Below are 26,517 nucleotides of genomic sequence, written 5' to 3'. Positions count from 1 at the left end.
GTCTCTGTGGTGTCCGTCTCTGTGGTGTCCGACTGTGGTGTCCGTCTCTGTGGTGTCCGTCTCTGTGGTGTCCGACTCTGTGGTGTCCGCCTCTGTGGTGTCCGTCTCTGTGGTGTCCGTCTCTGTGGTGTGCGTCTCTGTGGTGTCCGTCTCTGTGGTGTCCGACTCTGTGGTGTCCGTCTCTGTGGTGTCCGTCTCTGTGGTGTCCGTCTCTGTGGTGTGCGTCTCTGTGGTGTGCGTCTCTGTGGTTTCCGTCTCTTTGGTGTGCATCTCTGTGGTGTGCGTCTCTGTGGTGTCCGTCTCTGTGGTGGCCGACTCTGTGGTGTCCGACTCTGTGGTGTCCGTCTCTGTGGTGTCCGTCTCTGTGGTGTCCGTCTCTGTGGTGTGCGTCTCTGTGGTGTGCGTCTCTGTGGTGTCTGACTCTGGGGTGTGGATGTGTGGTGTGCGTCTCTGTGGTGTCCGTCTCTGGTGTCCGACTTTGTGGTGTCCGACTCTGTGGTGTCCGTCTCTGTGGTGTCCGTCTCTGTGGTGTGCGTTTCTGTGGTGTCCGTCTCTGGTGTCCGACTCTGTGGTGTCCGTCTCTGTGGTGTGCGTCTCTGTGGTGTCCGTCTCTGTGGGGTGCGTCTCTGTGGTGTCCGACTCTGGGGTGTGGATGTGTGGTGTGCGTCTCTGTGGTGTCCGACTATGGGGTGTGGATGTGTGGTGTGCGTCTCTGTGGTGTGTGGCTGTGTGGTGTCCAACTCTGGTGCCCTGCGCTGTGGTGTGTGGTGTCTGGCTCTGTGGTGTCCGACTCTGTGGTATCCTGTGGTGTGGTGTGGTGTGTGGTGTGCGGCTCTGTGGAATCCTGCGGTGTGGTGTCCGACTCTGTGGTGTCCGATACGATGGTATCCTGCGGTGTGGTGTGTGGTGTGTGGTGTGCGGCTCTGTGGTGTCTGACTGTGGCATCCTGCGGTGTGGGGTACGGCTCTGTGGTGTCCGGCTCTGTGGTGTCCGACTCTGTGGTGTCCGACACTGTGGTATCCTGCGGTGTGGTGTCCGACTCTGTGGTGTCCGATACGGTGGTATCCTGCGGTGTGGTGTGTGGTGTGCGGCTCTGTGGTGTCTGACTCTGTGGAATCCTGCGGTGTGGGGTACGGCTCTGTGGTGTCCGACTCTGTGGTGTCCGACACTGTGGTATCCTGCGGTGTGGTGTGCGGCTCTGTGGTATCCAGCGGTGTGGTGTGCGGCTCTGTGGTGTCCGACTCTGTGGTGTCCGATACGGTGGTATCCTGCGGCGTGATATGTGGTGTGCGGCTCTGTGGTGTCTGACTCTGTGGAATTCCTGCGGTGTGGGGTACGGCTCTGTGGTGTCCGACTCTGTGGTGTCCGACACTGTGGTATCCTGCGGTGTGGTGTGCGGCTTTGTGGTATCCAGCGGTGTGGTGTGCGGCTCTGTGGTGTCTGACTCTGTGGGGTGTGGTGTCTGGCTGTATAGTTGTGGCTCTGTGGTGTGCGGCTGTCGTGCGTGGGCAGTGCGACTCTGTCGTGTCTGACTGTGGTATCCTTCTGTGTGGTGTGCGGGCAGTGCGACTATGTTGTGTGCGGCTGTGGCCTGTGAACATCTTGTTGCTGTTGGCATTTCGGTTCTAATCTCCGCGGTGGGTTCTGTTTGGGTGGACCTCAAATGCTTCCCACCCATTTAAATGAGCAAACACCTCTTCGCAGCTGAAGAGCAGGGTGAAGTGCATTGAATCGTTTGGCGTATAAACAACGCCAAGATGAGGTTATTATGAAAGTGGGAGGGGTGGAGGAGACACAGCACAGCTGGCACAGCTTTTAACTCAAGGCCGGAGACGGAGAGCCACGCAGGCACGGTAGTAGTCAGTGCGCATGCGCGCTCGGTACCTCCTCATTGGCTCCCGGCTGCCACGTCGTGTTTGCGGCCATTAGTCGCGGCAGCGTTCCTCCGCTGTTGCGTAACCTCACCGTGGCGCTTCGCGTCGCCTTTCTGCATACGCGGGTAACGTTCTCCGTGTTCCTACCGTGGCTTGCTTCTTTCCCTCTCAGACGATTCCCGCTGGTGACGGGACATGTTGTTTTACGAGAGCGTTTTATCCGCCGCATGTGTCTTAAGTCTTAACGGTTACAACGTGTGTCCGCTTGGAATCCCGCAAGACGCTCGTCCGTGTTGCCGATCGTCTTGTCCCGGCGTCCCTTTAACAAGCCCTGCCACGTCATCGCACCGTGCCTGGCGATCGGTTGCCTCACTTGTGCCGTGTGTCCAACGCAGGTGCATACGGACTCGAGAGGGTTCAACTGTGAGGTAGATCGCGTCCGCGTCCGCGTCCGCAGCGGCGTCTTACCGAGTCTTAAGGCTCCACTCGGTTTGTCGTTTAGCTGTGACATGAGGAGCAGTGACCGACTCCGCGTCACCTGGCCCCGTGTTTTATCAACAAGGAAGTCCCGCGAATTTTGCCTCCAGGTACACAAGCACCTGACCGACGGCTTGCTCACGTGACGATGAGGTGCGTCCAGCCTGGGTTCGCATCTCCATCGAATCGATACGTCGGTCGCCATGGCGCTTCCCTCGCAGGGCCAAGCGTCCTGCTAGTTGGAGGAGGGCGGCGAGTTATCGCCAGCACCTTGAAATTACAAAATTCACAATTTGCTCCGCCGGAACGTCTCGCCTGGCCAGTAGGTTCGTGAAAGCCTTCTGCCCCCCCCCCCCCACCCCCCAAAAAACCAAACAAAAAAAACTTTCCTCTGCAGATCGCACACCGCGGTGGGAAAAACTGGGAGCTGTTGGAAGTAGTCGGAGCAGGACGAGGAGTCTCGAGGATGAGATGCAATGTGCGAATTGATGTCCGGAGAAGCAACACGACCGTTACGTTTTAGTTCGTACGGTCAAAACTAGCGAGAGGTGCCAGGTACGAGTAGAGCGCGAGCACGGAGCTCCGGTTAGAGAAAGTTTAAACATTCAAATAGCATCTTGTGAACCGCCCCCCAACCCCCCGCTCCCCTGCATATTGATGCTTAAGTCTATAAGTGATTGACTGAACTTGCTGGAGATGCAGCACAGGCGTGATGGTTCAAATGGCCTTCTGCATTCATCAGAGGTCATTGTGTATCCAAGAGAGGGAGTAAAATGGTAATAATTGATAAATATTTGAAATGCATTGTAAAACATTTTTAGTTGAAGGTGCAGTTGAACAGCTGGTAAACCTGTTTTTATATGAGTTGTTGTCCTTGACTGACATGTCTCAATTCAATGGGAGGTTTGTGTGTTCGCAGATGTGAGGTGATAACACACGTACAATTCTCACCTTGTGCCAGCCTACTGACCCGTGTGCGGGAGCTCCTGGTTTTGTGTGCCTAGTTGCTTGCTGGCGTGCACGTGTGTGTGCGTCAGCCACATGAAAGGCTGGTGTCCGGGTGTGCATGGTTCTCCGCATTTGTCTGCTAGCCTGCTTAATTCTCTGAGCTTGTCTAGCTTTTCTGTGTGAGCTTTCATGTGGCTTGGCATGATCTTCCGGCCATGTGTGCACCATTCACTGCGCGTGTGCTCGATTCTCCATGCGGGTGTTGTGTGGCTTGGCTCGATCTTGAAATGTGTGGCTTGGCTCGATCTTCAAATGTGTGGGGCACGATCTTCAGATGTGTGGGGCACGATCTTCAGATGTGTGGGGCACGATCTTCAGATGTGTGTGGCACGATCTTCAAGTGTGTGTGGCACGATCTTCAAGTGTGTGTGGCACGATCTTCAGGTGTGTGTGGCACGATCTTCAGGTGTGTGTGGCACGATCTTCAGGTGTGTGTGGCACGATCTTCAGGTGTGTGTGGCACGATCTTCAGGTGTGTGTGGCACGATCTTCAGGTGTGTGTGGCACGATCTTCAGGTGTGTGTGGCACGATCTTCAGGTGTGTGGGGCACGATCTTCAGGTATGTGGCTGTTGAGGCATGATCTTCAAGTGTGAGGCATGATCTTCAAGTGTGAGGCACGATCTTCAAGTGTGAGGCACGATCTTCAAGTGTGAGGCACGATCTTCAAGTGTGAGGCACGATCTTCAAGTGTGTGGCACGATCTTCAAGTGTGTGGCACGATCTTCAAGTGTGTGGCACGATCTTCAAGTGTGTGGCACGATCTTCAAATGTGTGGCTGTGCGGCACGATCTTCAAATGTGTGGCTGTGTGTGGCACGATCTTCAAATGTGTGGCTGTGTGTGGCACGATCTTCATATGTGTGGCTGTGTGTGGCACGATCTTCAAATGTGTGCTGTGTGTGGAACGATCCTCAAATGTGTGGCTGTGTGGGGCATGATCTTCAGATTTGTGGCTGTTTGGGGCACGATCTTCAGATTTGTGGCTGTTTGGGGCACGATCTTCAGATTTGTGGCTGTGTGTGGCACGATCTTCAAATGTGTGGCTGTGTGTGGCACGATCTTCAAATGTGTGGCTGTGTGTGGCACGATCTTCAAATGTGTGGCTGTGTGTGGCACGATCTTCAAATGTGTGGCTGTGTGTGGCACGATCTTCAAATGTGTGGCTGTGTGTGGCACGATCTTCAAATATGTGGCTGTGTGTGGCACGATTTTTAATTTTTTATATTTTTGTATGTATACTGAATCGAGGCTTGTGAAAGAGCTGACATTTACTACACAAACAAAATCAACCAGACAAACAAAATATATAAAAAGAGGGAGCGGAAGACGAGAGAAGGGGAAGCACACAAACACTTGAGAGCACACAACATTTAAGAGCAGGGAGATGTGTGGGAGGGAGAGGGCTTGGGGGGAGGAGGCATGGGAAGGGGGAGGGAGAAGTATAAAACACAAGGACACCAAGGACTTCCAGGACAGAAGTTGGTATTTCAAAAAAGTGGAATTGGGGTGAAATTAGCGGGGATAGAAAAGATCAAGGTTTTGGATGGGGGAAGATAAGAGATGGTGGTGAACATCTGTTTTAAAGACCTGGAGGGTGGAGTGGGATTGAAGAGAGTGAGGGAGTTTGTTCCAGAGGCGGGAGAAAAGAGGAGTGAAGGTGAGCAGAGAGTCTTGCTTTTGGCAGTTTAACCATAAGAGGGTTGCAGGCAGATCTTGTGCGACCTGTAGGAATATTTGCGGGACAGAGCCCAGAGAGAGCTGGGGGGGCAAGGCCAGAGAGGAGTCGGTAGAAGACAGAAAGACTACCAACCTGCCTGCAGTGAGTGAGTGAGAGGCCCTTGGAGTTAGCTTCATCGCGGGAGATTCCAATGATTCTGAATGCTTTGGTTTCAACAGCGTGAAGACGAGCTAGGTGTGAGGCAGGAGCACCAGCCCAGAGGGGAGAGCAGTATTCCATTGAGCTGCGGATGAAAGACTTGTATGTGGTGAGGAGCTCAGGTGTGCCAAGGAAGGACTTCGCACGACGGAGGATGCCCAGTCGGCGACTGGCTTTGGAGGCCAGATTTGAAATGTGGTTTTCCCAGGAAAGATCATGGCAGATAGTGAGACCCAAAAGCTTGAGTGACAGAACCTCTTGGAGAGGATTTTTCAGAAAGTGGATGGGAGGGTTGTCCAGTCGGTCTTTTCGGAGAGACATCGTAAGAGTGTGAGACTTGTCAGGATTGAAAGACATGTTCCACTTGTTTGCCCAGTCTGTGATTTTGTCCAGGTCTGCAGAGAGTGAGGAGGCTGCAGACTGCCGATCTGAGGGATGAAGAATGGAGCGACAGAGAGTAGTCATTAGCAAAGAGATAGAGAGGATTTTCAAGAGAGTCAGAGAGATCATTGATGAAGACCAGAAAAAACACAGGGCCCAGAACACTGCCTTGGGGAACTCCAGCCTGAACAGGAAGAGGAGATGAGAGAAACCCATTCAGGGCCACATGTTGACTACGACTCGAGAGGAAGTCCGCCAGCCATGCGTGGAGATTTCCATGGATACCAAAAGAGGAGAGTTTGGTGAGCAGAGCGGGGTGCCAGACCGTATCGAAGGCACGTGATATGTCGAGGGAGACAGCTCGAATTTCCTCTTTGGCATTGAGGACCTCCATCCATTGTTGAGAAAGCAGAAGCAGCATGTCCAGAGTAGTGACCAGGTCTGAAACCAAATTGATGATCAGAGATCAAGCCATTGGAGAAGAGGAAAGATTTCATATCTGAAGCAATGATGGATTCCATGACTTTGCTGATAATTGGGAGAAGGCTGATTGGTCTGTAGTTGCTGGGATCTGTTTTTGCACCTTTTTTGTGCAAAGCGGTGATGTTGGCAGATTTCCAAGCAGATGGCAGATGACCTTGAGCAAAAGAGAGGGTGAAGAGAACAGAGAGAGCGAGTGAAAGAGCGGAAGAACAGGATTTTAGGACCCGTGGGCTGATGCCGTCAGGTCCAGTTGCAGAATCAGAGTCGAGGGTTGACAGAAACTTTTCCACCTTGTCAGGAGGAAAGGACACAGAGTCCAGGAGCAGCTGGGTACGACTGGGTACGGTGGGTACAGAGAGGGATGGGTTTGGGACACAAGATTTAGAGGCAAACACAGAGTTGAGGCATTCAGCTTTTTCACGTGCGGAGTCAGCTGTGTAGCCGTCTGAGGTGAGGGAGGGGATGGAGGGGGAACAAACACCAGAAACAGATTTGACCAGACGCCACCAGGATTTGGAAGAGGGAGACAGATAGAGTTCTGTCCTGAGAATGGAGAGATATTGTTTCTTTGCTCTCCTGAGGGTGGACACACACTTGTTTCGGGTTTTGTGAAAGGATATGAGATTTCCTTCCGTTGGATTTGCTTTCCAGGAGAAGAAAGCAAGTTGTTTCTGGGCAATAGCCTCACCACAAGATTCCATGCACCATGGACGGGAGGAAGGGTATGACAACTGGAGACGAGATGGGATAAATCTGTGCATGAGAGAGAGCAATTTACTTTGGAAGAATTCCCAGGATGAGTTTATGTCAGAGGTGGTAGAGATGGGAGACCAGTCCAGATGATTGATGGCTGCTTGAAGACCGTGCCAGTTGGCCTGAGTGAAATGCCAGACTCGTCGACGCTGAGGAGGCTCTCTGAGAATGGTCAGAGAGATGTCCACAGATGTCCAGATGATCTTCAAATATGTGGCTGTGTGTGGCACGATCTTCAAATGTGTGGCCGTGTGTGGTATGATCTTCAAATGTGTGGCTGTGTGTGGCACAATCTTCAAATATGTGGCTGTGTGTGGCACGATCTTCAAATATGTGGCCGTGTGTGGCATGATCTTCAAATGTGTGGCTGTGTGTGGCATGATCTTCAAATGTGTGGCTGTGTGTGGCATGATCTTCAAATGTGTGGCTGTGTGTGGCATGATCTTCAAATGTGTGGCCGGAAGGGATGTAATCTCGCTTTTCTGTGGGCTTTATGTAGCTGTGCACGATCTTCCGGCCGGATGCTCTCGTTTCTCCTTTCGGGTTTTCATGTGGCTTTGGGTGATCTTCCACCCAGGCGTGTGCGGTCCTCTGTCGGCGTGTGCTCGGTCCTTCATGTGTGATTTCACCTGGTTTCGCTTGGTTCTCCGTGCGGGCGCGCTCGATTTTCCATGCAGGTGTGTGTGGTTTTCCGCACAGGCACACCAGCTTTTCCGTGATTTATTTGTGGATTATGGCACGCTGGATTCTCTATACCCTTCGGCATGCTAATAGACCGATCCGACAGAGGGTTCAATGGACGGGCGCCCTCTATAGACGCCGCCATAGTTGGGAGGCGTCCTCTTCATTCGGCTTGCTCTCCAGCATTCAGATTACATGCAGTTACCGGTCTCAGTTCACTTTGCCGAAAGAATATCGATACAAAATATGTTTGTTTGTTAGATTCATCCGAGAAGATGGAATTGTGGACGATACGACCGGTCCACCGAGCTATACGACCGGCGAGGAGCCGGTGTGGCGGCCCGTGCGGAGGTGGACTCTGAGGGAAGAATTCATGCGGGGCGGCAGTGATACACCCGCCGTGACCTGGCCGTATGGAAGAGTCGATGAAGCGATAAGGAGCCGGTGAGGCGGCCCGCGCGAAGGGACGGAGGCCCAGTCGGTCTGCCAGACGAGTCGCGACCCTAGTGATCAAGGAACTTGGGGCTTGGCAGCGGCCACTCTGGGCCTAGCCGTAGTTGCCAGAGGTGGACTCTGAGGGAAGAATCCATGCCGGGCGGCTGTGGTACGGCTGCCAAGACCTGGCCGTATGGAGGAGTCGATGAAGGGATGGGCACCTCGTCGGGTCGGTCAGAGGAATCGTTATCATAGTGGTCGAGAAACTCGGGGCTAAGGCGGAAGGGGGCTCGACATGGCGTAGCATAGGGTACGCGGTTGCTAACAAAATAGGTTTGGTGCAGGTGGAAGTGGAAACCGGGTACCCCCAGGTGCCAGGTGCCTTCAGGGCGGCATGGCCGTGCGCCTACGGCGCCCGGCGATTTCGCCGGAAACGGTGTTTGTATCGTGTGCCTTCAGGTGCCAGGTGTCCACGACCGCTCCACACGTATAGAGAAACACTTGAGAAAGATTATCACGGACACTTTTCATTTACGATCGCGATGATAGTTGTGCTGGCGCAGCCAGCTGGAGTTAAGCTTGGATCGGAACGCCTCCCAGTAATGGCGGACGCAAGAGCGCCGCCTATCGGCGAAGGGGGCACGATCGTCCTTATCGGATCGGTCTGTACGGTCTATTATCCTTGTCTGCCTGCAAGACAGCCTTTGGGTGTACTTGATTCTCCCTCACTGCATGCCTCCTTGTCGTGTTGCAGGTGCGCGTACGTTTCCATGCCTGTTAGTGTGTGGACACGTGCGATTTCCCCAAACCTGCCTGCGTTTGTGTGAGTGCCATTTTCTGCATCTGCCTGCATGTACAATTTACTTCATGCCTTCCTGCATTTGTGCATGATTCTCTGTGCCTGTATGCACAATTCTACTCAACCGCCTGCCTGCTTGCATGTGGCATTTACTTGCGAGATTTTGTGTGCCTCCTGTCTTTCCGGACTTGTGCTTCTTCGTGCCTGCCTGTCTACCTGCCTATGTGTGCGTTTGATTTACCTCCCCTGCCTTCCTGTGCAATTATCTGTGCATGTGTATTGAAGGGATTCTTTTGTGGGATTTATTATTTTTATTTTTTTTGGGGGGGTGTGGGTGGGGAAATGGCAACGGGGAGAGTAGGGGGTGTTTGTATGTGCTCGTACATGCTGTGCGCCTACATTTTTGCACACATTGGCATTGGTAACCGTGAGACCTTGCCACGTCGCCACTCTAAACACCCTCCCTCTCCCCCACCCCCTACCCTTTTACAGTAGACATTCCTCAGGCAGTTTGCCCACAGACATGCTTTCCCCATAAACTATCGACAATCCATCCAAGAACTATCTTTCTCTCTGATCCTAAATTGTAATACAAATTTATGTTGTCCAGGAAGTTTGGGGGAAAAATCCCCAAAACACATTTGTCTTCAATAATGAGCACATTGCCCAGAGCTACATTATATTTACCAAATGAAAGTGATTTGGTATTTTAATCCCTGTGAAATACACATTACACGTATATCAATCAAATCCTGTGCAGTTCATTGTTGCTATTTGAAAAACTTTCAGATCATAGTTCCTTTTCCACACTCGTTTTCACATTTCGTGTTTTCGTTGGGATTCTTTTTCTCTGAGCTACAATAATTTTCATGTTGCACAAAGGTGCTTGTATTGCTTCGAATTAAAATTTAAAAGTATTAGTTGGTTTTGCTAACATTTGATGAAACTGATTTAAATTGATGCATGAGCCTATGTATGACCTCCACCACTGAAGGTGGATGCAGGTTATGTTTTCACCCCCTGTCTTTCCTTGTCTGTGAACAATATATCTCAAAAAGTAATGGATGGATTCGGACGAAATTTGGCAGAGAGGTAGTGTATGTGACAAGGGCGAAATGATTAGATTTTGGTGAAGATCCGGATTCGCATTCGGCTACGAGAAATTTTTAAGTGATTCTTCACCATTGGGAGATGGGGCTAAAACTGACATATAGTAGGATATCTCAAAAAGTTATTGACGGATTTGGACGAAACTTGGTGGAGAGGTTGTGTATGTGACGAGGACAAATATATCTGATTTTGGTGAAGATCTGAATATGGATTCGGATACGAGTTTTATTTAATTTTTAAGTGATTCTTCACAATTGAGTGATGGGGCTAAAACCGATCCATAGCACGATATCTCAAAAGTTATGGACGGATTTGAACGAAACCTGGTGGACCGATTGGGTGTGTGACTAGGACTAATCGATTTGATTCTGGTGAAGATCTGAATATGGATTGAGACATGGGAATTATTTAATTTTAAAGTGATTCTTCACCATTGAGAGATCAGGTGAAAAGCGATTATATAACATGATATTTAAAATTAGAACAATGCGACTCGCCAATATGCCTCTACATAGTCCCACAACGGGTAGATGCCATCACTCTGCATATGTATGGGTAGTGGATCACGTTTGTGAAGTTTCATGTTGACCGGATAAGGTTCGTTTTTCTATCCAAGATTGCTGCCAAACCACATGACCTATGATGTCATCATTTTAAAACTATATGCAACAGTGCCGTTAGATGATACTTGTAAAATTTTGCATCGACAGGGTGAGCGGTTTCAGATATAATTGTTTAATATTTTCCTTCAATCTAAAATGGCTGCCAAACCATGTGACCTATGATGTCATAAATTTAATATTTCAATACAAATGGGTCATAGATTATGTGCATGCAATTTCAGATTTTTCGGATAAGGAATTCGATGAAAACATTTTTGGCTGGTATACCACTTTACCTATGATGTCATCATTCGGCCGAAAAAAATATATTGCTGGTCTCTACAGACCAAAGTTCCAGAATTGATGTGGCAATGCTGTTTTTTTTCTTTTTTTTTCTTTTTTGAAAAGCTTGGATTGAACATATAAAGGTGTTGTTTTTTGGGTCCTCATGCCTTGCGGTCCTCCTCATTTGCCGTGGTGCCGTCCAGAGAGAAATTAAAGACAGCCAATGGGTCTGGTAGGCCTTTTTGTAAAAATAATGAACACAAGCTTAAGTTATTTTAAAATGTATTTATTCTGAAAATCATTAAGTTCTTCAAGCATATTATAGACTGCCATTTCGTTCTCGAGATCGCCTCGCCGTACCGTTAAACATTCCAATGCGTCGATCGCATCAACACTGCGCATGCGCAAGTGGTCTAACAGGCCGATGGTCTCCCACGATCTCTTCTCTCAGTCCACCAGATTATCACAGACACTTACAACTTCATGACAAACGAGATAGCATCCAGGCCTAATTAACGAGACCACCTGCAGCTCTCTCGGCCTTCTGGTTGCTTCACACGAACCCGACAAAGAACGTCTTCGTTTCAATAAATGACAATATCCAGCCGATTGGATTCATGACAGCACGGCACACAAAACTACTCATATCTTTGGAACGGTTGGTTGGACAAACTAAAGGTAGTTTTGTAGGGGAGAACGGTGCGTGCACGTCGATACCAATGGCGACCCTCAGACCCGTATTTCCCGAGATAGCGCGCGCCTGTTGTTGCCGGGCCGGAGCGCTGTTGTCGGTTCCGTTGGAAATTTGGGGAAAAAAAAAAATTGTTGATGCGCAGGGTCAAAATCGATGTGCGCGCTGACCAGAGACCGGAAATATATTTTTCTCGGCCTTATCATGCTTTTTTTTCCCCCCTGTTGGGAGTACTTGACAATGTGCCAAGTTTCTAATTTTTCCATTCAGTGGTTTCCCAAAAATAATAATTTAATTATTTGCTTTTAATCCAAGATGGTTGCCATACCACGTGACATGACATCACAATTATCATAAAAACATTCTGCATGGGTGTCACTCCTACCCTGAAAGTTTCATCTCAATCGGACATATGGTTGCTGAGAAAAAACGAGGTCTAGCCAGGACTTACGGACGGACGGACAACCTGAAAACGTAATGCCTCCGCCGACAGAGTCGCCGGAGGCATAAAAAGTTATGGACGAGTTATGACTAAACTTGGGGATGAGTTGATAAGGTGGCAAGAACAAGCCGATTCGATTTTGGTTTCGGTCTGAATCCAGATCTGGCCTATCGGTGGGAGACAAAACATGAACTGTTGAGCCTGGCGGAGGTATGCGCTCTACCGCTTGCTGCTCGAGTTGCGTATTGTTTTCATTTCTACATTGTATAGAATCATATATTTTGTGTTTCATCACAGCACCACTTGTTTGTCTGTGACATAAGGGTGAAAGGTGCGAGGAGAGCTCGGCGGGTGAAGTACCAACCGAGAATGAAGGTGTGGAGGTTGAAAGAGGTGACAGTAAGGGAGGGGCTGAGTAGGGTAGACGATGATGTGGTTGAGCTTGAAAGTGGTTGGATGTCAATGAAAGCTAGTCTGTTGGGAGCCGTAGGTGAGGTATGTGGATGGACTAAAGGACGACCGAGGCACTCGGAAACATGGTGGTGGAATGATGAAGTTGGAAAGAGGATTGATGAGGAGAGGAAGAAGTTCAAGCAGTGGCAGAAAGCGAAGGGTATATAGCTTCAAGTTGCTTGAAGGATGAAGTGGGACAAATTGTTGTGGACCCAGATGGAATTAAAGACACTAGGGCATGCCCGTACTATATATATATCTAAAATTATATCCCCCCCCTCTATTTACATGCAATGGTTTGGTCCATGAAATGTTTTGGTCCATTCGCAACGCCAAAGCGAACGGCGAACGCTTTACATGAAATGGTTTGGTCCATGAAATGTTTTGGTCCATTCGCAACGCCAAAGCGAACGGCGAACGGCTTGCGAGTACAGTGACAATCACCCCCCCTCTATTTACATGAAATGGTTTTAATTAGTTTTAAAACATAGTTTAACGCCAACATATGGCATGCCCGTACCCGTACTATCCGTAATGGCGCACACTCTCACAGGAGCTCCGGAAGGTCGCATATCGCAGGAAAGCGAAAGAATCGCAAATTAGTTTTAATTAGTTTTAAAACATAGTTTAACGCCAACATAGCGCCAACATAGTTTGCCGACGGGAAATAAATGAATACGCTCTCAAATGTGCCATCCGAGGCAGAGTCTGTTCGCCACGTTCGGCACACGTGATAGCTCGCTGCTCTCTGATTGGTTGAATCGTTTTTTGGACATAGCTCGGTAACTACTTCTGCGATTAATTTAAAACCTTGAAAAGGCACATCCTCGGGTCCCCAGCAATATACCTGGCAAGTTTCAAGTATATCGGACCGGTAGTTGTCGAGAAACAGCGGTCACAGACATACAAACATACAAACATACAAACGTACAAACAAACATACACACAGAGATTACTGGAATTATAGATAGATGACATGCTGACATGCTGCTTCTGCTGTCTCAACAATGGATGGAGGTCCTCAATGCCAAACAGGAAATTAGAGCTGTCTCACTTGACATATCACGTGCCTTCGATACGGTCTGGCACCCCGCTCTGCTCACCAAACTCTCCTATGGTATCCATGGAAATCTCCACGCATGGCTGGCGGACTTCCTCTCTAGTCGTAGTCAACGTGTAGCCCTGAATGGGTTTCTCTCATCTCCCCTTCCTGTTCAGGCTGGAGTTCCCCAAGGCAGTGTTCTGGGCCCTGTGCTTTTTCTGGTCTTCATCAATGATCTCTCTGACTCTCTTGAAAATCCTCTCTATCTCTTTCCTGATGACTCCACTCTCTGCCGCTCCATTCCTCATCCTTCAGATCGGCAGTCTGCAGCCTCCTCACTCTCTGCAGACCTGGACAAAATCACAGACTGGTCAAACAAGTGGAACATGTCTTTCAATCCTGACAAATCTCACACTTACGATGTCTCTCCGAAAAGACCGACTGGACAACCCTCCCATCCACTTTCTGAATAATCCTCTCCAAGAAGTTCTGTCACTCAAGCTTTTGGGTCTCACTATCTGCCATGATCTTTCCTGGGAAAACCACATTTCAAATCTGGCCTCCAAAACCAGTCGCCGACTGGGCATCCTCCATCGTGCGAAGTCCTTCCTTGGCACACCTGAGCTCCTCTCCACATACAAGGCGTTCATCCGCAGCTCAATGGAATACTGTTCTCCCCTCTGGGCCGGGGCTCCTGCCTCTCACCTAGCTTAGCTTCATGCTGTTGAAACCAAAGCTTTCAGAATCATTAGAATCTCCCGCGATGAAGCTAACTCCGAGGGCATTTCACTTATCGTAGGCAGGTTGGTGGTCTTTCTGTCTTCTACCGACTCCTCTCCGGCCTTGCTACCCCAGCTCTCTCTGGGTTCTGTCCCCAAAATATTCCCACAGGTCTCACAAGATCTGCCTGCAACCCTCTTATGGTTAAACTGCCAAAATCAGGACTCTCTGCTCACCTGATCCCCTTCATTCCTCTTTTCCCCCGCCTCTGGAACAAACTCCTTCACTCTCTTCAATCCCACTCCTCCCTCCAGGTCTTTAAAACAGCTGTTCACCACCATATCTTATCTTCCCACATCCAAAACCTTGATCTTTTCTACCCCCGATAATTTCACCCCAGATCCACCTTTTTGAAATACCAACTTCTTTTGTGGAAGTCCTTGCAGTGTACTCGTGTTTTATACTTCTCCCACCCCCCCCCCTCCTTCCCCTCCCCCTCCCTTCCCACGCCTCTTCCCCCCAAGCCCTCTCCCTCCCACAGATCTGCCGATGCCCCTGCTCTCAAATGTTGTGTTTGTGTGCTTCCCCTTCTCTCCCCATCTTGTCTTCCACTCCCATAATTGTACACCGCTCCTTTCCTATGCCATCTCCAGGCATTGCAAATCGTCATTGCTGGGCACCGAAGGGGGCTCGGCAGTGACGCACGCTGAAAGAGAGTACTCAGTTTTCACTCTGGTTTTGTTTTCTTGCTTTCCTGTTTGTTGTACACCGCTCCTTTCCTATGCCATCTCCAGGCATTGCAAATCGTCATTGCCAGGCACCGAAGGGGGCTCGGCAGTGACGCACGCTGAAAGAGAGTACTCGGTTTTCACTCTCGTTGTTTGTTTTCTTGTTGTACACCGCTCCTTTCCTATGCCATTTCCAGGCATTGCAAATCGTCATTGCCGGGCACCGAAGGGGGCTCGGCAGTGACGCACGCTGAAAGAGTACTCAGTTTTCACTCTGGTTTCTTTCTTTCTTGTTTGTTGTACACCGCTCCTTTCCTATGCCATCTCCAGGCATTGCAAATCGTCATTGCCGGGCACCAAAGGGGGCTCGGCAGTGACGCACGCTGAAAGAGAGTACTCAGTTTTCACTCTGGTTGTTTGTTGTACACCGCTCCTTTCCTATGCCACCTCCAGGCATTGCAAATCGTCATTGCCGGGCACCGAAGGGGGCTCGGCAGTGACGCACGCTGAAAGAGAGTACTCAGTTTTCACTCTGGTTTCTTGTTTGTTTTCTTGGTTGTCCGGACGATATCTCAGCCATCCTTTGAGCTAGGAAGCTGAAATTTCGGCACAGTAGTGAGCAAGTCCTTTGTCAAATACGGTATTTTTTGTTTTTTGAATAATCAATTAATTGAGGAGTTATTTAATTATTAGCGTTTAATTAAGTACTTATTTAATTAATTAAATTTCATTTATCTTCTGACCATTATTAACTCAGGCACCTTTTGAGTTAGGAAGCTGATATTTGGACATGCCAATGACCAGGTGATTTGGCTGCAAAGGATATTTTTGATTTATTAATTAATCAATTAATCGATTAATTATTTAATTATTCGATTAATGACAAAAAAATTTTTTTTTTTTAAGTTACAGATTCTGATGAAATAGTGGTAGTTTATGTGTTCTCTGACCAAATTGATTAATAATTTAATTTTTTTATGATTATTATTTATTTATTTTCATTATTAATCATTTATTTATTTTCTTTCTCATTTGGCCAATATCTCAGGCACCTTTTGAGCTGGGAAGCTAATATTTGGACATGAGTGACCAAGTGATGTGGCTATCAAGGATATTTTTGATTTATTGATTAATCATTTCATCTATTAAGTATTTATTGATTAATCGATTAATTATTTATTGAGTAATCAATTAATTATTTAATTTTTTATAAATGACTTATTTAATTAAATTTCTAAAAGATACATCTTCGGATGAAGCACTACTGGTTTAGTTATGCGATTAGCCAATTGATTATGAAAATATTTTGTGATAATCTTTTATTGATTTTAATTATACAATTAATCAATCAATTAGTGTACACCTCTCCCTCCCAATGCAGCCTCAATGAGCTGCACTGCGGTATTGCCGGGCGCCGGAGGCGCCCCGGCAATGCCGCGCTGCAGCATATTTAATTATTTGGCATGGGGCGGTGTACTTTGAATGTATGTGTACTTGTTTGTTTTCTTTCTTGGTTGTCCGGGCGATATCTCAGCCATCCTTTGAGCTAGGAAGCTGAAATTTCGGCACAGTAGTGAGCAAGTCCTTTGTCAAATACGGTATTTTTTGTTTTTTGAATAATCAATTAATTGAGGAGTTATTTAATTATTAGCGTTTAATTAAGTACTTATTTAATTAATTAAATTTCATTTATCTTCTGACCATTATTAACTCAGGCACCTTTTGAGTTAGGAAGCTGATATTTGGACATGCCAATGACCAAATGATTTGGCTGCAAAGGATATTTTTGATTTATTAATTAATCAATTAATCGATTAATTATTTAATTATTCGATTAATGACAAAAAATTTTTTTTTTTTTAAGTTACAGATTCTGATGAAATAGTGGTAGTTTATGTGTTCTCTGACCAAATTGATTAATAATTTAATTTTTTTATGATTATTATTTATTTATTTTCATTATTAATCATTTATTTATTTTCTTTCTCATTTGGCCAATATCTCAGGCACCTTTTGAGCTGGGAAGCTAATATTTGGACATGAGTGACCAAGTGATGTGGCTATCAAGGATATTTTTGATTTATTGATTAATCATTTCATCTATTAAGTATTTATTGATTAATCGATTAATTATTTATTGAGTAATCAATTAATTATTTAATTTTTTATAAATGACTTATTTAATTAAATTTCTAAAAGATACATCTTCGGATGAAGCACTACTGGTTTAGTTATGCGATTAGCCAATTGATTATGAAAATATTTTGTGATAATCTTTTATTGATTTTAATTATACAATTAATCAATCAATTAGTGTACACCTCTCCCTCCCAATGCAGCCTCAATGAGCTGCACTGCGGTATTGCCGGGCGCCGGAGGCGCCCCGGCAATGCCGCGCTGCAGCATATTTAATTATTTGGCATGGGGCGGTGTACTTTGAATGTATGTGTACTTGTTGTACACCGCTCCTTTCCTATGCCATCTCCAGGCATTGCAAATCGTCATTGCCGGGCACCAAAGGGGGGCTCGGCAGTGACGCACGCTGAAAGAGAGTACTCAGTTTTCACTCTGGTTTCTTGTTTGTTTTCTTGTTGTACACCGCTCCTTTCCTATGCCATCTCCAGGCATTACAAATCGTCATTGACGGGCACCAAAGGGGGCTCGGCAGTGACGCACGCTGAAAGAGAGTACTCAGTTTTCACTCTGGTTTCTTTCTTGTTTGTTTGTTTTCTTGTTTGTTTGTCCGGGCGATATCTCAGCCATCCTTTGAGCTAGGAAGCTGAAATTTCGGCACAGTAGTGAGCAAGTCCTTTGTCAAATACGGTATTTTTTGTTTTTTGAATAATCAATTAATTGAGGAGTTATTTAATTATTAGCGTTTAATTAAGTACTTATTTAATTAATTAAATTTCATTTCTCTTCTGACCATTATTAACTCAGGCACCTTTTGAGTTAGGAAGCTGATATTTGGACATGCCAATGACCAGGTGATTTGGCTGCAAAGGATATTTTTGTACACCGCTCCTTTCCTATGCCATCTCCAGGCATTGCAAATCGTCATTGCCGGGCACCAAAGGGGGCTCGGCAGTGACGCACGCTGAAAGAGAGTACTCAGTTTTCACTCTGGTTTCTTGTTTTCTTGTTGTACACCGCTCCTTTCCTATGCCATCTCCAGGCATTGCAAATCGTCATTGCCGGGCACCAAAGGGGGCTCGGCAGTGACGCACGCTGAAAGAGAGTACTCAGTTTTCACTCTGGTTTCTTGTTTTCTTTCTTGGTTGTCCGGACGATATCTCAGCCATCCTTTGAGCTAGGAAGCTGAAATTTCGGCACAGTAGTGAGCAAGTCCTTTGTCAAATACGGTATTTTTTGTTTTTTGAATAATCAATTAATTGAGGAGTTATTTAATTATTAGCGTTTAATTAAGTACTTATTTAATTAATTAAATTTCATTTATCTTCTGACCATTATTAACTCAGGCACCTTTTGAGTTAGGAAGCTGATATTTGGACATGCCAATGACCAGGTGATTTGGCTGCAAAGGATATTTTTGATTTATTAATTAATCAATTAATCGATTAATTATTTAATTATTCGATTAATGACAAAAAATTTTTTTTTTTTTAAGTTACAGATTCTGATGAAATAGTGGTAGTTTATGTGTTCTCTGACCAAATTGATTAATAATTTAATTTTTTTATGATTATTATTTATTTATTTTCATTATTAATCATTTATTTATTTTCTTTCTCATTTGGCCAATATCTCAGGCACCTTTTGAGCTGGGAAGCTAATATTTGGACATGAGTGACCAAGTGATGTGGCTATCAAGGATATTTTTGATTTATTGATTAATCATTTCATCTATTAAGTATTTATTGATTAATCGATTAATTATTTATTGAGTAATCAATTAATTATTTAATTTTTTATAAATGACTTATTTAATTAAATTTCTAAAAGATACATCTTCGGATGAAGCACTACTGGTTTAGTTATGCGATTAGCCAATTGATTATGAAAATATTTTGTGATAATCTTTTATTGATTTTAATTATACAATTAATCAATCAATTAGTGTACACCTCTCCCTCCCAATGCAGCCTCAATGAGCTGCACTGCGGTATTGCCGGGCGCCCCGGCAATGCCGCGCTGCAGCATATTTAATTATTTGGCATGGGGCGGTGTACTTTGAATGTATTTGTACTTGTTTGTTTTCTTGTTTGTTTTCTTGGTTGTCCGGACGATATCTCAGCCATCCTTTGAGCTAGGAAGCTGAAATTTCGGCACAGTAGTGAGCAAGTCCTTTGTCAAATACGGTATTTTTTGTTTTTTGAATAATCAATTAATTGAGGAGTTATTTAATTATTAGCGTTTAATTAAGTACTTATTTAATTAATTAAATTTCATTTATCTTCTGACCATTATTAACTCAGGCACCTTTTGAGTTCGGAAGCTGATATTTGGACATGCCAATGACCAGGTGATTTGGCTGCAAAGGATATTTTTGATTTATTAATTAATCAATTAATCGATTAATTATTTAATTATTCGATTAATGACAAAAAAAAATTTTTTTTTTAAGTTACAGATTCTGATGAAATAGTGGTAGTTTATGTGTTCTCTGACCAAATTGATTAATAATTTAATTTTTTTATGATTATTATTTATTTATTTTCATTATTAATCATTTATTTATTTTCTTTCTCATTTGGCCAATATCTCAGGCACCTTTTGAGCTGGGAAGCTAATATTTGGACATGAGTGACCAAGTGATGTGGCTATCAAGGATATTTTTGATTTATTGATTAATCATTTCATCTATTAAGTATTTATTGATTAATCGATTAATTATTTATTGAGTAATCAATTAATTATTTAATTTTTTATAAATGACTTATTTAATTAAATTTCTAAAAGATACATCTTCGGATGAAGCACTACTGGTTTAGTTATGCGATTAGCCAATTGATTATGAAAATATTTTGTGATAATCTTTTATTGATTTTAATTATACAATTAATCAATCAATTAGTGTACACCTCTCCCTCCCAATGCAGCCTCAATGAGCTGCACTGCGGTATTGCCGGGCGCCGGAGGCGCCCCGGCAATGCCGCGCTGCAGCATATTTAATTATTTGGCATGGGGCGGTGTACTTTGAATGTATGTGTACTTGTTGATTTATTAATTAATCAATTAATCGATTAATTATTTAATTATTCGATTAATGACAAAAAAAAATTTTTTTTTAAGTTACAGATTCTGATGAAATAGTGGTAGTTTATGTGTTCTCTGACCAAATTGGTTAATAATTTAATTTTTTTATGATTATTATTTATTTATTTTCATTATTAATCATTTATTTATTTTCTTTCTCATTTGGCCAATATCTCAGGCACCTTTTGAGATGGGAAGCTAATATTTGGACATGAGTGACCAAGTGATGTGGCTATCAAGGATATTTTTTATTTATTGATTAATCATTTCATCTATTAAGTATTTATTGATTAATCGATTAATTATTTATTGAGTAATCAATTAATTATTTAATTTTTTATAAATGACTTATTTAATTAAATTTCTAAAAGATACATCTTTGGATGAAGCACTACTGGTTTAGTTATGCGATTAGCCAATTGATTATGAAAATATTTTGTGATAATCTTTTATTGATTTTAATTAAACAATTAATCAATCAATTAGTGTACACCTCTCCCTCCCAATGCAGCCTCAATGAGCTGCACTGCGGCATTGCCGGGCGCCTGAGGCGCCCCGGCAATGCCGCGCTGCAGCATATTTAATTATTTGGCATGGGGCGGTGTACTTTGAATGTATGTGTACTTGTTTGTTTTCTTGCTTGTTGTACACCGCTCCTTTCCTATGCCATCTCCAGGCATTGCAAATCGTCATTGCCGGGCACCAAAGGGGGCTCGGCAGTGACGCACGCTGAAAGAGAGTACTCAGTTTTCACTCTGGTTTCTTTCTTGTTTGTTTGTTTTCTTGTTTGTTTTCTTTCTTGTTTGCTTTCTTGGTTGTCCGGACGATATCTCAGCCATCCTTTGAGCTAGGAAGCTGAAATTTCGGCACAATAGTGAGCAAGTCCTTTGTCAAAAACGGTATTTTTTGTTTTTTGATTAATCAATTAATTGATGAGTTATTTAATTATTAGCGATTAATTAAGTACTTATTTAATTAATTAAATTTCATTTCTCTTCTGACCATTAACTCAGGCACCTTTTGAGTTAGGAAGCTGATATTTGGACATGCCAATGACCAGGTGATTTGGCTGCAAAGGCTATTTTTGATTTATTAATTAATTAATTAATCAATTAATCGATTAATTATTTAATTATTTGATTAATGACAAAAAAAAAATTTTTTTTTAACTTACAGATTCTGATGAAATAGTGATGGTTTATGTGTTCTCTGACCGAATTGATTAATAATTTAATTTATTTATGATTATTATTTATTTATTTTCATTATTAATCATTTATTTATCTTCTTTCTCATTTGGCCAATATCTCAGGCACCTTTTGAGCTCAGAAGCTAATATTTGGACATGAGTGACCAAGTGATGTGGCTATCAAGGATATTTTTGATTTATTGATTAATCAATTAATCAATGTATCGATTAATTATTTAATTATTCGATAAATTACTTAAAAAAAATTTTTGCCCCCAGTTACACATTCTGATGAAATGGTGGTGCTTTATGTGTTCTGTGACCGAATTGATTGATAATTTAATTTTTTAATGATTATTATTTATTTATTTTCATTATTAATCATTGATTTATTTTCTTTCTCATTTGGCCAATATCTCAGGCACCTTTTGAGCTGGGAAGCTAATATTTGGACATGACAGTGACCAAGTGATGTGGCTATCAAGGATATTTTTGATTAATTGATTAATCATTTAATCGATTCATTATTTATTGATTAATCGATGAATTACTTATTGATTAATCAATTAATTATTAAATTTTTTATTAATGACTTGTTTGATTAAATTTCTAAAAGATACATCTTCGGATGAAGCACGAGTGGTTTTGTTATGGTATTAGCCAATTGATTAAGAAAATATTTTGTGATAATCTTTTATTGATTTTAATTATACAATTAATCAATCAATTAGTGGACACCTCTCCCTCCCAATGCAGCCTCTATGAGCTGCACTGCGGTATTGCCGGGCGCCAGAGGTGCCCCGGCAATGCCGCGCTGTAGGATATTTAATTATTTGGCATGGGGGCGGTGTACTTTGAATGTATGTGTACTTGTTTTCTTTCTTTCTTGGTTGTCCGGACGATATCTCAGCCATCCTTTGAGCTAGGAAGCTGAAATTTCGGCACAGTAGTGAGCAAGTCCTTTGTCAAATACGGTATTTTTTGTTTTTTGAATAATCAATTAATTGAGGAGTTATTTAATTATTAGCGTTTAATTAAGTACTTATTTAATTAATTAAATTTCATTTATCTTCTGACCATTATTAACTCAGGCACCTTTTGAGTTAGGAAGCTGATATTTGGACATGCCAATGACCAGGTGATTTGGCTGCAAAGGATATTTTTGATTTATTAATTAATCAATTAATCGATTAATTATTTAATTATTCGATTAATGACAAAAAATTTTTTTTTTTTTAAGTTACAGATTCTGATGAAATAGTGGTAGTTTATGTGTTCTCTGACCAAATTGATTAATAATTTAATTTTTTTATGATTATTATTTATTTATTTTCATTATTAATCATTTATTTATTTTCTTTCTCATTTGGCCAATATCTCAGGCACCTTTTGAGCTGGGAAGCTAATATTTGGACATGAGTGACCAAGTGATGTGGCTATCAAGGATATTTTTGATTTATTGATTAATCATTTCATCTATTAAGTATTTATTGATTAATCGATTAATTATTTATTGAGTAATCAATTAATTATTTAATTTTTTATAAATGACTTATTTAATTAAATTTCTAAAAGATACATCTTCGGATGAAGCACTACTGGTTTAGTTATGCGATTAGCCAATTGATTATGAAAATATTTTGTGATAATCTTTTATTGATTTTAATTATACAATTAATCAATCAATTAGTGTACACCTCTCCCTCCCAATGCAGCCTCAATGAGCTGCACTGCGGTATTGCCGGGCGCCGGAGGCGCCCCGGCAATGCCGCGCTGCAGCATATTTAATTATTTGGCATGGGGCGGTGTACTTTGAATGTATGTGTACTTGTTTGTTTTCTTTCTTGGTTGTCCGGGCGATATCTCAGCCATCCTTTGAGCTAGGAAGCTGAAATTTTGGCACAATAGTGAGAAAGTGCTTTGTCAAAAACGGTATTTTTTTTTTTTGATTAATCAATAAATTGAGGAGTTATTTAATTATTAGCGATTAATTAAGTACTTATTTAATTAATTAAATTTCCTTTCTCTTCTGACCATTAACTCAGGCACCTTTTGAGTTAGGAAGCTGATATTTGGACATGCCAATGACCAGGTGATTTGGCTGCAAAGGATATTTTTGATTTATTAGTTAATCAATTAATAGATTAATTATTTAATTATTCGATTAATGACCAAAAATTTTATTTTTTTTAAAGTTACAGATTCTGATGAAATAGTGGTAGTTTATGTGTTCTCTGACCCGAAGTTCTCTAACGTGGGCAGGGTACAGCCCGAAGTGGAGATCGGTTTGTGAGGTTTGGGACATGGAATGTAGGGACAATGACAGGGAGATCAGGAGAAGTGGTGGAAGTATTGGTCAGAAGAAGAGTGGACATATGTTGTGTGCAAGAGACGAGATGGAAGGGAAGTGGTGTGAGAATGGTGAAGGGTAGGCAGGGACAGAAATACAAGTTTGTGTGGCAAGGGTGCCTGGAGGGTGTGAATGGTGTTGGTGTCCTGTTTTCTGAGGAGTTTGTAGACTGTGTGGTGAGTGTGACTAGAGTGAGTGATAGGTTGATGATGGTGAAAATGATGATTGGAAAGCTCTTGGTGAACGTCATCTCGGGATATGCTCCGCAGGTTCGTCGGAGCGATGAAGAGAAGGACAAGTTCTGGTGTGCGATAGAGAAGCTGATGGAAAACGTGAAAGATGAGGAAGTTGTTGTGGTAGGAGGAGACCTAAATGGACATGTGGGAAGGAGTATGGATGGTTTTGACGGAGTTCATGGGGGTTACGGATATGGTGTGAGAAATGGAGAAGGTGAAAGGATTTTGGAGTTTGCTGATGGAGCTGATTTGTTGATTTGTAATACTCAGTTCCAGAAAGAGGATAATAAGCTTGTTACATACACGTCAGGTGGGTCGACGACAACCGTTGACTACCTGATGGTGCGTAGGCGAGATAGGGGGCACCTCCGAGACACAAAGGTGATCCCGGGGGAGGAGGCTGTTTCACAGCACCACTTGGTTGTCTGCGACGTAAGGGTGAAAGGTGCGAGGAGAGCTCGGCGGGTGAAGTACCAACCGAGAATGAAGGTGTGGAGGTTGAAAGAGGTGACAGTAACGGAGGCATTAAAAGAGAGGCTGAGTAGGGTCGAGGATGATGTGGTTGAGCTTGAAAGTGGTTGGATGTCAATGCAAGCTAGTCTGTTGGGAGCCGCTGGTGAGGTATGTGGATGGACAAAAGGACCACCGAGGCACTCGGAAACATGGTGGTGGGATGATGAAGTTGGAAAGAGGATTGACGAGAAGAGGAAGAAGTTCAAGAAGTGGCAGAAGGCAAAGGGTACGGGAGCAGAAACAGCAGAGCATGAAAGTTATAAGGCAGCCAGGAAGGCTGCACAGAAAGAGGTAGCAAAGGCGCAGGAGGCATGTAGGAAAATGTTCGGAGAACGCTTGGATTCGGAAGAGGGTCAGAAAGCAGTATTCGGGATTGCAAAGCAGATAGCGAAAGAGAGGTGTGATGTGATGGGGGTGAGCTGCTTGAAGGATGAAGTGGGACAAATCGTTGTCGACCCAGATGGAATTAAAGGAAGATGGAAAAGATATATGGAAATGCTGTTGAATACAGAGAATGAATGGGATGGCAACATAGAGAGTAACCCAGTTTTAGGACCGGCAGAGAAGATAACTGAGAAGGAAGTTGAGGAAGCGATAAAAGCAATGAAGGGTAGAAAAGCGGGAGGGCCGACGGGAGTTGTGGGAGATATGTTGAAGGCAGCAGGAAGTTGGGGTGTGAAGAGAATGACAGAGATCTGTAATCTGGTGGTGAAAGAAGGCAGCATTCCAGTGGATTGGGAACTGAGTACCCTCGTCCCTCTACACAAGGGGAAAGGTGACCCTCTGGAGTGTGGCTCGTACCGAGCGATAAAGTTATTGGAGCATGGAATCCTGAGCAACGGTATTGGAAAGGGTGTTGGAGAGGAGGATAGGGAAGAAAGTGAAGATCGACGAAATGCAGTTTGGATTTATGCCAGGAAGAGGAACGACAGACGCGCTTTTCATTGTGAGGCAGTTGCAGGAGAAGTACATGGAGAAGAGGAAGAAGTTGTTTCTTCGGTTTGTTGATCTGGAGAAAGCATTCGATCGCGTTCCACGCAAAGTATTGACATGGGCATTGAGGAAGTTAGGAGTGGAGGAATGGTTGATCAGAGTAGTGATGGCAATGTACAAAAGAGCGCGCACAGCTGTAAGGACGAAGGACGGGAACAGTGGTGAGTTTGAGGTGAAGGTGGGAGTGCATCAGGGGTCGGTACTAAGTCCACTACTATTTGTAGCTGTGATGGAGGTGCTGGCTCAGAACGTAAAGGAGGATTTACCGTGGGAGTTGTTGTATGCAGATGATCTGGTGTTGATTGCGGAAAGTATGGATGGACTGAAGGAAAAGATGAACACGTGGAAGGAATGTATGGAGACAAAAGGTCTGAAGGTGAATATCGGAAAGACGAAGGTGATGGCAAGTGGTAAAGCATGTGGTGAGGTGGAAAGAACTGGGAAGTGGCCCTGTGCTGTGTGTAGGAAGGGTGTCGGAGTGAACTCCATTCAGTGTACAATGTGCGCTGAGTGGGTTCATCAAAAATGTAGTGGTCTGAGAGGGTCATTAACCAGTGTGGCAGCTACATTCAAATGTAAGGTGTGCACAGAGGGAGCTGCAGATGGAGGAAATGTTGAGTTGGATCTTGGAGACGGCGTGAAGCTGGAAGGTGTGAAAACATTTTGCTACCTCGGAGACATGCTGAATGGAGAAGGTGGATCAGACTCGGCAACGGTTGCTCGAGTGAGATGTGCATGGAAGAAGTTTCGGGAATTGAGTGGCGTGCTGATGATGAGGGGAGTGTCGTTGAAGCTGAAGGGAAAGGTGTATGCTGCATGTGTGAGAAGTGTTATGATTTATGGGAGCGAGACATGGGTAATGAACGTAGAGCAGCAACGAAGGTTGGAAAGGGTGGAAATGCGAATGGTTCGACGGATGTGTGGAGTATCGTTGAGAGAGAGGAAGACAAATGATGAATTGCGAAAGATGATGGGAATAGAGCCTGTGATTGATGCTGTGAAGAGGAACAGGTTGAGATGGTTTGGTAATGTGTTGAGGAAGGATGAAAGTGACTGGTTGAGAAGAGTGATGGAAATGAATGTAGAAGGAAGTAGAAGACGGGGAAGACCGAGAAAGACTTGGCTAAAGATGGTGGAAGAAGAAATGCGGGCAAGGGGTATGCTGCATGTATGAGATG

At 44.1% G+C, this 26,517-nt stretch overlaps 1 protein-coding gene across 10 annotated transcripts in view; it reads left to right on the top strand.

Moving 5' to 3' along the window:
- The first annotated feature begins 1,842 nt into the window (after positions 1–1,842).
- Positions 1,843–26,517, top strand: part of LOC137430373 (vigilin) — a 168,793-nt gene continuing 144,118 nt past the window's right edge. For 2 of the 10 annotated variants that reach the window (XM_078780598.1, XM_078780593.1), the window contains exons 1-2: positions 1,891–1,999; positions 8,724–8,792. The gene's annotated coding sequence lies outside the window, so the exon portion shown is untranslated. Of the gene's footprint in view, positions 2,303–2,751; positions 2,907–8,723; positions 8,793–26,517 lie in introns of those variants that run through there. The other 8 variants (XM_078780602.1, XM_078780594.1, XM_078780592.1 and 5 more) reach the window with 8 other exon arrangements.

Source organism: Myxine glutinosa, chromosome 6, assembly GCF_964187855.1.
Source record: "Myxine glutinosa chromosome 6, kmMyxGlut1.1, whole genome shotgun sequence".
Lineage (NCBI taxonomy): Eukaryota > Metazoa > Chordata > Myxini > Myxiniformes > Myxinidae > Myxine > Myxine glutinosa.
The sequence above is the reverse complement of the archived record's forward strand: the minus strand, read 5'-3'. Positions and strand labels throughout refer to the sequence as shown.